Source organism: Mustela putorius, unplaced genomic scaffold, assembly GCF_011764305.1.
Source record: "Mustela putorius furo isolate JIRA1106 unplaced genomic scaffold, ASM1176430v1.1 tig00003913_pilon_pilon_pilon, whole genome shotgun sequence".
Lineage (NCBI taxonomy): Eukaryota > Metazoa > Chordata > Mammalia > Carnivora > Mustelidae > Mustela > Mustela putorius.
Genome location: NW_025422060.1, coordinates 12294669 through 12306992, shown reverse-complemented (window position 1 = coordinate 12306992; position 12324 = coordinate 12294669). Strand labels below are relative to the sequence as shown.

Below are 12324 nucleotides of genomic sequence, written 5' to 3'. Positions count from 1 at the left end.
ATATATTGATTACATATATAGTCATAATGTCTTTCCTATATATTTGGGACAAGTAAAAGAACTCTATCCCACTTATCTTCCAACTGATTAATGAATTAACCAATCTTCCCCAAAACTGTGGAGATATTTTAGCTCTGGCATATCATGCTCCTTTAGCCAGTGAAAATTATTTTCTTCAGAACCTTGGATATTACCTTTAGTTTGGGATATGTTTGATAAACACATGTTTATCATGTGTTTAAAATACATCCCATCAAACTTTGGTCTTGTGTATGGTGACAAAGATGGTTATGATCTGTAGAGGTTAGAAATGAAAATCAAAAGACAAAGTCTCAGAAAAGTAATAAACACATTAAGTCAAAGTAACCCTAAATGCAAATGGAAGGAAATATAAGATAATCATACAACTATGCAAGGCAAAAGATTAAGAAAACTCATTACCACAATTATGAGAAATAACTAAGAAAGACCATTTTGAGTTAGCTGTAGCAGAATAAAGGGATTGGCAGCCCTCTCCATAATTCTCCTGCAGTGATTCCTTAAACTACTGAGTAAGGTTTTCTATTTCTAATTAGCTAAGTCTTAGAAATATGCCCTCTAATGTGACTCATATGAACATATGGAGTAACTACAAAAATATTATGGAACTTGAGCTTAATATAGGTTAAACATGTTTTCTCCATATCATAAATGGTGAAACATTGTTCTGATACAGTACTGTAATGCATTTATCTGTGAGCTCCAGAACTTGAGTTGAGACACGTGTGATTTCGCGTGTCAAGATCAGGGTTTTCGTTTTGCTGACTCTGGGTTGGTTTTCACAGTCCGTGATTTGTGAGCTCTAAGCAATAATGGTAACCAGGCATGCCATGATATCCTGACTAAAATTGGACTCTGGCCCAGATGGGAAAGCTAATGGTAATCATAATGAGACCTTGCATGTATTGAGTGCCTACTGTATGCCAAGTGTGAGCCTATTTGCCACGTGTTAACTTATTTAATCCTCACAACAGCCCTATTATACATAGGAAGAAATTGAGACACAGAGAAGCTGAGTAAGTTACTCAAGCTCACACAGCCAGAACATGGCAGACCTGGGATTTGAACCCAGGACTTCTGGCTCCGGGTCCCACACTTGAAACTTCACTGTTCAGTAGTATATCAGATGTTGTGGTATTTTTGTACCGCTGTTGGTGACATCCCCGCGTCTCTTTGGCATTCTTATTGGGATATCTATCTCTTTTTACTTTTTTTTTTTCCTGTTCTGATGCAGCAACAGGACCCTCTTTGATTCAGAGAATATGGTGCCCTTAATGAATCATCAAGATGTCCGTGAACAATTTCAGGGGTTTTCTGTAGAGATCTCATTTCTTTCCTTCTTCTTCTTCTTCTTTTTTTTTAAGATCTCGTTTCTGAATTCTGACTCAACCCACCAGAATGATTTGATAGTGATGGAGTATGACTCCACACAATTACATGAATGAAAATCCTCAACCGCATTCACTAGTGGAAAAGAAAGAAACTAACGTTTTTGGAACGCATAGCCTCTGTAACTAAGAACATCTTCTACTCGTTCTCTATTAGTTGGAGTTTTAGGGAGATTTATTAACGTTTAGGGTGCTAATATTGCATGGGCCAAAAGTAATGGGAGAGTTCTGTGGTCTGAGCAATAACAGTGAATCACAGGATAACCAAGATTCTCAAGGCCAAACTAAACAACGTTACTGAGAATACATACAAGCTTGCTACCCAGTTAAAAAATTTCTTGTGCACCCGCCATCTCATTGCTTTTGTGTATCAGAGTTTCCCAAGTAATGCTCATCAACACCAGGTTTCTTTTAAAACAGAGCCTCCTTAAAGCGCTTCACACGTGTACAAGGCTGAGAGCAACAAATATCCTAGTCCCATTGTAGATCCAAGAGGAAAAGAAAGTGTTAAAAAGCCTGATGAAGTCCTCACTTAGTAGAGCCCCAAATCCTCAGTGGATTGGATTATTCTAGAAGGAACCAGTGACCCTCTTCAGCCAATGTGTTTTGAGTCCTGGTGTGTGCCAGGCTCCTGGTTGTGAGCTAAGGACACAGAACTGAATAAGCACCTTCTTTGCACTCAGAGGGCCCCTAAATGACTTCTCTCTTCTCTGCTAAATCTTTTTGTCTCTAAGTCTTGTGTGATCATGCTGCCACATCAAGATCTAGTCTAGTAGTTTCATAATGCCCCCTTCTCCCTGCACCACCAAACCTCCCCACACACCCGGCTAAAGTCACAGTGCTTTTTACTTGGAAAGCCATGGAAATGTGAAGTTCACTGTTTTGCTCTCTCTGATAAAATATAGCATAATAACTGGTTGCTGGGTTACTGCATAAAACACAGGCCCCAAATGTAGCCAGGAAGAATAGTTAGCAATTAAGTAAAGGAAATGACTAGTGGGTTTGAAACTCAACACACGGCCCATGTACTTCTTAGCAAAGGAAGGCATCTGGGTTACTTAGGCAACTTTTATCACTAAGGAAGTAGTTTTGGTGACTCACACTCATACAGAACAACTGCTTTCAAAATCTGTTATTTGGTGCCTTTACCATTAGGCTTCTGTTTTCCTTTATCTTTGGACTGGGACAGAAAAAAGCTACATTTGGATGGCACGGGTTTATTACTTAGTAGCATATGATTCTCTGGCTGACCTATGTTTTGAAATTTAATGGACCTGTGGTGATCAGAGTAAAAGGTCAGTAGCTCTTGCCATGTATTAGGATATTAAATGTAGAACTAAGCTTATCTTCTAAGCAGCAATGTTATGTCTTATATTAACAACATTTCTTGTCAGTTACTTTCTGTTATTTGATGTAACAATACTGCTATTGAAAATACTGGTCACACGAAAGGGCTTTATACCATAACTTAAAATGCCTCAGTTTTTCCCCAAGGAGATGAAAAATGGAATTAAATTGTTCATGGAGAGCTGCCTGGAGTATATATTGTGTTGTATATATTATTGTATATCATACATTTTATATATTGTACATTTTATAACTATTGGTATATTGTCTATATTATTACATACAAAAAATAGAGGAACTGGCAGGAAAAGTCCTCTGCCAGCTTCTCTCTTCAGATTATGTCTGCCCGCTCGATGTTCTAATAGTATTTCCTGACAATTGATATTTTTCTGTGTTAAAAAATAGTAGAGAAGTTGTAGAAGAAGTGAGTTAATTCCTAGAGTGATGGGCTGATAATGTGCTTGGAGAATTATGGAAGAACTTACTATTGACAAAGAAAAGTGGGAGTAAGACCAGGTGATTGGGCTCATGGGTTTGGTTACAGAGGCTCTGGCTTTGTCCCGTAACCTTCTCGATATCAGTGTTCAGTGCAGTCAGCATAGGGCTCGCCTGGATGGTCTTTGTATCTTTTGTTCTAACTCCAGAAATCGTGCTGTAGGTCTCAAAAGTGTAGCTGTTTTCATTTTGCTTTTAATTTAGCCCTTTTCTGCTTTTAATTTTGTGGCTGGAAAAGCTTGAAAAAGGCAATGAGTCATGACAACCATTTCTTTTCCTTCCAGATAGAAGCGTTCAGTGTGAGGCCAGGGCATGGAGCACCATTTGCGCGATTCGTGAGCCTTAGCAGCCCCTCCCTCTTCTGTGGGGCCCCTTTCAGGGAACATGGGAGAAGGGATGGTCCAGTGGTTCTCAAAGTGGGGTTCCCAGACCAGCAACATCAGCATCGTCTGCTGTTTGTTGGCAATGCTGTCGCTTCCCAACTTAGGCTGACCGAGTCAGAACTCTGGAGCAGAGGCCCAACAGTCTGGTTTTAAAGAAGACTTCCAGATGATTCTGAGGAGTGCTGATGTCTGAGAACCATCATGCTAGTGAATTATTAGTATTTGTGGCCATGAAGAGTATGAAAACTACAGTGGTTGGAGAGTGGGGACATTGATGAGTCTGTTGATGAGGAAATGAGGAATAGTTAGGAGAAAGAGTTTTAACTTGAGAATCAAAAAATGAAAAGTCTGGAATTTAATGAGGAAGACTGATTGCTTGCAAGAACCTTTGCTTTCTTAGAGAAGGACAATCCGGATGATTGGGGGACTGTGAACTAACTATATGGGCATGGTTCTGAAATTCTCGAATAATCTCTTGTGAGAGAAGTCATGCCTTTCCGTATGAGGACATACATTCAACTCAGGTTTGTAAAATCCTTTAAGACTCTCATGGGCCCTTGGCTTGCTCAGCTCATTTGCATCTTGAGGCCCCGTTTCTGCATCTGAAAACCACATGCCTTGTTACTTGCCACAAATGATCTCATCAGCATGAAGTCAGAGATTTGGGATATGTAAGAGGATTTGTGAAGTGATCTGATTACTGAAAAACGTGAAGTAAGAATGAAGAATAATACTATCGATATGGATAGGAAGAGGGGTTTAGAAGGCGATCCAAAAATGGGTGGATATTTCAATTTCCCTTTGACACATGTACCCACTTTAATCCTGGCTCTGTTGTGTAGTACTTTTTTGATGTTAAGTAAATCACAGTTTTTCAAAGCTTTTCACTTTAGTTTCCTCAAAAAAAAAAAAAATACCATCAATGATAATCGACTCAGAGGATTGTTGTGAGAAAAAAGATTAGATTAAAATATGAAAATGGAGCTTGCAAAGGTCAAACATTACACATTTTAGATACTGTTGTTAGGATTGTTGTTGTTTTATGTCTGGGTTGAGAAAGCTTCGTGATTATTGACATAATGACATCCAGGAGTTTGGAATAAATGTGTACGTCAGCAGATTTTATGATTACAAAAAATAGCTATGTTTGCTTTCCTACTAATTCTCCTCCAGTGGAATGTTTTCATTTTCTCATGAAATGAGGGAGATCCACACATGTTTTATTAAAGAAAGCAGCCTGATATTTTTTATCCTTTGAACAGAGAGACTGCATTTCACTCATTCTTTCAGGGAAAGATGACAGATTCTGGAGTCCAGGCTACATGGATTAAATTCCCAAGTTCTGCGTAAGCCTTAGTTTCCTTGTATATAAGAAGGAGGTGTTAATATGGAGGTATATGAAGATGAAGTGAGAAATATAGATAAAATGCATGGTAGAGGGACACAAGGTAACCACCCAATAATGTGGGTTGTTATTAAACTACAGCATGAAGAGGGGTGATGAGTCTGAAAAATCAGGGGCAGGAGAAAATAAGAAGACAAGGGCCCGATCATTTTGCAAATGAAAATTCAAGTAGGTTCCATGACTTTCTGGTGACTCTTACTAAATTAAACAATTCTCTCTTTCAAATAGACAAAATTAATCATAGTGATTTATAATATGCGTATCTACCTAATTAGTCAAAATTTCAATCTCGATTTAAAGTTACACATCTTCCCTTTCCAGGCTCCCTCTCCAGGCTTGAGTGTGCTGGTTGCAAGGGAATGGGAGTCCTACATCTCTCTTTACAAAGTGCTTCTCCTCCCCCATCCCCATCTTGCTAACTGAGGTCTCCTACTTCAGGGTTAGATCTCATGGAGAAGAGGTGAGGGAGATAAGAAAGTTCTTTCTTGACAAGTACGGCTGGTGATCTAGAGTTTACATGTCTCCATTGGGCATGTGCTGAAAACTGGCCCTTTCTCTAGCAGGTGCGTCTCTGGGGACTTCTCATCATTGGGATGGCTCTCTGAAAGTGTCTTTAACAAGCGTTCGTATTGGGTTTTCCACAGTTTCTAGAAGTCATTCAGAAGTATACTCTTTGATTTTTTCAGTTGTGGTAAACTTCTTTCCAGGGGCTCATCCTCCCATAGGATCTAAAACAGGGAGCTCTCCCTTGTATGGTTCAGATCTGGTCTAAGGGAAATACTTGACTTTCTAAAAGTAGGGGATAGTGGGACGCCTGGGTGGCTCAGTGGGTTAAAGCCTCTGCCTTCGGCTAAGGTCATGATCCCAGGGTCCTGGGATCAAGTCCCCCATCGGGCTCTTTGCTCAGCAGGGACCCTGCTTCCTCCTCTCTCTGCCTGCCTCTCTGCCTCCTTGTGATTTCTGTCTATCAAATAAATAAATAAATCTTTAAAAAAAAAAAAAACCCTAGGGGATAGAGGATAAGTACAGTTGTAAACACCCAGGGTGGTCCTTTGAAGCTCATTGTGTGGGTCCTGAGGTGAGTAGCAAACAGCTCCGTAGACCTTCTGGGGAAAAAGGTCAATCCACACAGCATGCTGGCAACTTTCTCCAAACACTTTCCTCTTCTGGGCTCCTGGTTGACTCAGTCGGTTAAGCATCCAACTCTTGGTTTTGGCTCAGCTCATGATCGCAGGGTCGTAAAATCAAGCCCTGCATTGGGCTCCCCACTCAGGGGAGAACCTACTTCCTCTCTCCCCTGCCTCACCACCAACTCCCTATTTTTATGTGTGTTCTCCCTGTTTCTCTCCCTCTCTAAAATTAAATGAATCTTAAACAACAACAACAACAACAACAAACTTTCCGCTTCAGTAATCTCCAACTCAGGGTGCCTGGGTGGCTCAGTGGGTTAAAGCCTCTGCCTTCGCCTCAGGTTATGATCTCAGGGTCCCGGGCTCTCTGCTTGGCAGGGAGCCTGCTTCCCCCTCTCTGCCTGTCTCTCTGCCTACTTGTGATCTCTGTCTGTCAAATAAATAAATAAAATCTTGAAAAAAAAATCTCCAACTCATTTATACCTTCATTTGGGATACCTTCATCATGGAGCGACAGACGGTTATAAGAGTGATATAACTCTTTCCAGAACCCTTCCTTTGAAAACTTCAAGTTATAGTGTTGTTTTTCACTTCAGAATGTGGTTTCTGCTGTGTGCTGCTTCAGTTGAAACTTGTACTTTAACTCCTATGAAAGGAAAGGGGAAAGGATCACTTTGGGGTTGGCCTGACTTGAGGAATGCCCTGACTTCTCAGACCATCACCCCCAAGTTGTTGTGGCTGCCAAGAAGATGGTTTGGCCATGCATGAGGGTCAATGGTTTGACCCTCGTGAGTGCCCAAATCCCAAGGTTATCCCAAAGTAAATCTTTCAGTGTGGGTGTTTTTTCAGATGTTCAAATTTAATCTTTTTCTCATAGGCAGCTTTTTGTTTTTTAATGTGACTAATTTACATTATTCCTGACTTCCATGATCAATCTTGGGGCTTGCTCATGTTATTGTTTTAGGAGCTAAAATGTGTTTAAAAATGGTGTTCAGATCAAGTTGGAAAAAACTGTTAAATTTGCCAGTTCTAATCTGATCCTAAATTCCCACTTGTATTAAATAAACGCGTCTTGAGACAAATTAAATATGTCATGTATTGTGTTTAAATTTTCAATTATTATTATTGTCATTATGTTTGCATTTCAGACATGACATTTTCTAATGTGAGCGTTCACACATGGATACATGTGTACAAGTAAATGCAGCTCTGAACTCAGGCCCAAAATGTCTGTGACTGCCTTGTGGTAGCTCTGGAGGTGGATATCTAAGTCCATTTTGTAATATGGACTTGGACTTGGAATGTTTTTGTAGAAACTAGGTACTATTGTGAAAATTACACAGACCTCTGAAAAATTCCTGGGAATTTGAAAATTGGGTATGTTAGGTATATTTGTCTAGTAGCTCTTAATGTCAATTTGGTTATTATTATTTTTTTTTTAAGTATGCTGGATTGGCACCGAGGAGTTAGGACAGCCACACTTTGAGATAATGACTAAATGCCCATCTATGCATCCATCCACTCAAGGGACCTCTAAAATTGCCAAAAACGGCCAGCAATCCCTGTACCGGCAAATGAAAGATTATTCCAGACTTTGCTGTGAAAGAGAGGAGAAGGTAAGGAGTTCAAGGCTCAGAGGCAAAGACCCTTTGCTCATCTTTGCGGCTGCTTTTACTGGTGCTTCAGGATCCTCACAAATCCTTATCGCTGTTCTCAAGCACATGATGTCTGGCAAGGGGTCTTACAGGAACTAGGAGGATCTGTTTATAGGAAATATACAGAAAGATAAGGTATGCTAGTCTGCCTGTTCTAGGAGTTCTGCTAAACATACCCTAAGGGACAATGCATACATCTCTCAGATCACAGGGCAGCTGTTTTGGGGCTGAGAATTTTTCTAGGAAAGGCAACTCCCCACAGCCTTCCAAAGGCAGAGTGGTCACACGGGGCCTCAGTATTCCACTGGCCTACTCCCTTTACCGGAAACTTCCTTCACTGCAAGTGTTAACATTTTAGCAAGCCAGGTATTACGGCTGATTTCACGCTCTTCGTGAAACCCAACATAAATATTAGAATTTTGTACTATGGTTGCTCATGGTTAAAAATAAATCATCATCATCATAAAACATTGGCACTAATCTGAATTTTTAAAAAAAGCACGATCTGTATTTTGGTTCCTAGTGGTGAGAAATGAGTGGAATCTTTTATTTTTTATCCTGAAAATACTTTCTGTTTGACAACTTTTTAAGTAAATATATGGGAACAATACTGGCAAGGCCAGGTGCCTTATACCTTATGTTCTTTGCTTTCCTTTCCTCTCATTTTGTCTTCTCTTGTTCTCCTGGTCTCTTCTTTCCAGGGTGCCGGGGCTGTGCTCAGAGGAGATCATGATCCGTGGAAAGATGACCTGAACCTGTCAACTTGGAGCCAATTTGAGCATATGGAGGCAAAGAGTCAAAACGGAAAGAAAGAGAGAGACTCTTCTGGATTTTGTGCAGCTCTGTAATTTAAACAGGGTTGCGCGTGGCAGCAGGCTGCCTGGTGTGTCAGAGTGGACGCAAAGATGGTAAACCGGAAGGAGGCCTGGAAAGAAGGGAAATGGGTAATGAGCATCTCTTGAGACAAAGCAGTGTGTGTGTGTGTGTGTGCGTGCGCGCGTGTGCCATGTGTTTTAGCAAGGTTTAAAAAGGTTTTATTAAATTGGAGGCATCCAATTTAGGGGGCACCTGGGTGACTCCATCAGAAGAGCTTGCAAATCTTGATCTCGGGTTCAAGCCCCACCTTGGGCCTAGAGCTTACTTAAAAAAATAACAAAAAAATAAATTGGAAGCCTCAGGATGAACTTGCAGCTTAAAAAATTTTCCCTTCTAAAGCTGAACGAGTCTAGACTGCCCCCCGGTCTTACTCTCTCTAAAGCTGGTTGTGTGGAACATTGAATGTTCTGTTATTCTTCCAGTAAAAGAAGGTTGGGGAGGGGTACCAAATCTGGGGGTCAAATATAAAAAGGAGCTTAGAATAGGAAGGAACAGCCAAGAAATGTTTGCAAAAGAAGAGGAATTCTGGGGGTTCCAAGTAGGTGTGAAAATGTATTTCCAAGTTCCACTGTTTGCCGGTGTGATTTGCCAACAGGAACAGCAGACATTCCCCAAGAAGGGCTGGCCCCCATAAGGACGAACCTGCCTTAGAATCTAGTATGTGAACAAGGAAGTATTACAAACCACTGTGGAAGGGGAATCTAGGTATTTGCAGAAAAGTTGGGTTTAAAACCTCTCCTTGCATACCAATCAAAATAGATTTAAAAAATGAAACATGAAGGAAGAGAACATACAGCTGAATGTAGCTCATTTTTCCCCCAAGTATAGGACTTCCTAGGCTTGGATAATCACACAGGAAAACTGTGTGTATTTGACTGCAGAAAATTAAATACGTTTGTGTCGTAAAATATTATAAACCAAATCCAATGGAAACTGATGAACAGAGAGACATTTTTACAACACACATGGCTGACAGCTTTCTAGCCACACACACACACAAAAAACATTGTGGTAAAGCAGTCAGAAACTCATATTATCCCAGTAGCAAAAGGACAAATATAACAAATAATTGACAGAAGAAAATAATTACAGATGTCCCATAAACATGTGATAATTCATCCACGATATGAATTTTTAAAAGGAAAATAAAAATAACTCACTAATTTTTTGGCCTATAAGATAGACAGAACTTTAAAATGGCAACACTTGTTCATGAGGATAAAGCACGTAAGGGTCCTCAGCCAATGATGACAAGTTGGGCTTTTAATCATTTTGGAAATGCATCAGGAACTTAGGTAGTAATTATGTCTTTCACCTCGTAACCCTCCCTTCTAGACTCTAGCTGATGAGAACCTCAGAGCTTTTGAATATTTATATGCAAGAATTTCATCGCCCTGTTCACATAGCAAAAAACGGAATCCTCTTCAATGTTCAATACTGAGAGACCAGAAAAAGAAATTATGGATGTTTATGTATTACAGAAGCTACTAAGGTGGGAAGGATACCCAGTGAACAGTTGAAAGTGGCTGATTTTTAGGGATGAGGGTGGAATCAAGGCATTTTTGGAAGCTGGATTTTTTTTTTTTTTTTTTTTACCTTTTGTAATTTGCTTTACTCCTCCAAATTAGCATGCATTATTCAGAAAATTCAGAAAAAAATTTTTTAAAAATTTCATAAAAAGTAAAGATGATATGTAAAAAATGATATATCCCTTGATACAAATGCAAAAGTGATCATGATAAAATGTTAGATGGAAAAAAAAAACAGGTCATAAAACACAAATGCAGTAAGATGATGATTTTGGTCAAATATAATGAGTGCAAAGACTAGAGAGAGAAATACTATGATTTAGCTATAGTTACCTCTTGTGGCTTTTTAAAATTTTCTTTTTAAATATATTTTCCTATTTTCTGCATTATGTGTAATGGGCATAAATATTTTATTAGCTGGGAACATAGAAGAAGAACAGTCCTCTTACAGTTGGATTGGGCTCTCGATTCTGGGCATTTCTGATGTTATGTTCTCTTTCACTTCGGGTGATAACCAGAAAATTGTTTTTCATATAATGTCTTTCCTCTATAGGGAAAAAGTAAGACGATGGAACTGCAGTCTTAAGCTTTTGGGTTTTCAAACTGCAACGAGACAGAAATAAGGCTCTTGGTTGCATTCTTTGCCACCCTATTCTTGAAGTAAGGCCTACAGTAAAAGAAGGGAAAAAAAAAAAAAAAAAAAACATAGGCCACGCAGATTCCTGACATTCTTTTCTAACCAGAATGATTTTTAACCCCTAATGTGATTTTTCCCCCTTAAAATAGATACCATCTCTCGTCTTTCAGTTATTCTTTGATACCTTACAAATTTTTTTAAAATTGGTGCTCTCTCCTGATTCTTTAAAAAAAAAACAAAAACGAAAACAAAACAAAAAAAAAAAAAACCAGTGTCTGTGATTTGTAAATAAATCTGTTCACCTGGAGAATATTGATTTATGGGACAGTCAGCCAATCACATGAAAATTTCCCCTTTTGATTTTTTGTTAAAAAAAAAAAATCCAAAACTCTGAATATTAAAAAAGAAAAACTGATAGGGCCTAAATGGATTTATGAGCATTTTAAACATTCGTAAAGGTCTTTGAAACTTACAGTCTTACATTATCATTTATGGTTGATACTGTCCTATTATTAAAACATACTTTGCCATCCACTGAAATTTAGTCTATTTTGGTCATTCCGTATTCTCTGAATGACTAAACATAGAACAAATCCCTTTGAGACTTGGACTATATTTTAACTCTGCAGTAATTACCTTAGATGGGAATGAAAGAGTCAGTCTTGATCTTCAGGACTCAGGGTAACTCTGTTAATGGCCTCTGGGGCATTCCCAGTGTGAATAGAAAGTTTGGGGGAATCAGTGTTACTCGTGTTATATAATGTTTCCTGGAGTGACTTTGAAAGATTGTAAGGCCAATTTCAACAATTTTAAGTAAATACAAAGTTGCATTGTTTTCTTATGGAGTGACTAGATCTAGTAAAAATGTTATGATGTTTTGGTTATTTTTATCACTACTGGATCCTATGAGAATGATCTTAAATGATATTAGTGTTGGTATCTAGACTTGTACCTGACTAGTAAGGGTAGGGTGAAAAAATCCTTTCTTTCTTTCTTTCTTTATTTAGATTTTATTTATTTATTTGACAGAGAGAGAAATCACAAGTAGGCAGAGAAGCAGGTAGAGGAGAGGGGTGCAGGGTTGGTGGAGAGGGGAAGCAGGCTCCCTGCTGAGCAGAGATTTCCCAATGCAGGGCTGGATCCCAGGATCCTGGCATCATGACCTGAGCCAAAGGCAGAGGCTTAACCCACTGAGAGCCACCCAGGCACCCCCCACCACCCAAAATCCTTTTATTCGACTTTTTTCTGCATTTCAGTTTGTTGGTAAGTGACAACTGTAGCAGTGAGGGAAAAAAAGGCTCTGAAGAAGAATGAGGGGTTTTATGGAGCGTGTATGTGTTTTGTTTCTGTAGGGTGTATGTGAGTGTGTGTGTGCACACACGTGTGTTTCTCTCTTCCTGCCCTTGCTGGATCTGGTTAGGGGGATTTGTTCATCTCAAA

General features: G+C 39.3%; 1 long non-coding RNA gene across 1 annotated transcript; it reads left to right on the top strand.

The window, feature by feature from the left end:
- On the top strand, positions 1–10951 carry LOC106006299. The gene is made up of 3 exons (XR_001180263.2): positions 1–2722; positions 7631–7803; positions 8544–10951. It is a non-coding gene; the product is annotated as an uncharacterized LOC106006299 (long non-coding RNA).
- Positions 10952–12324: the final 1373 nt, after the last annotated feature.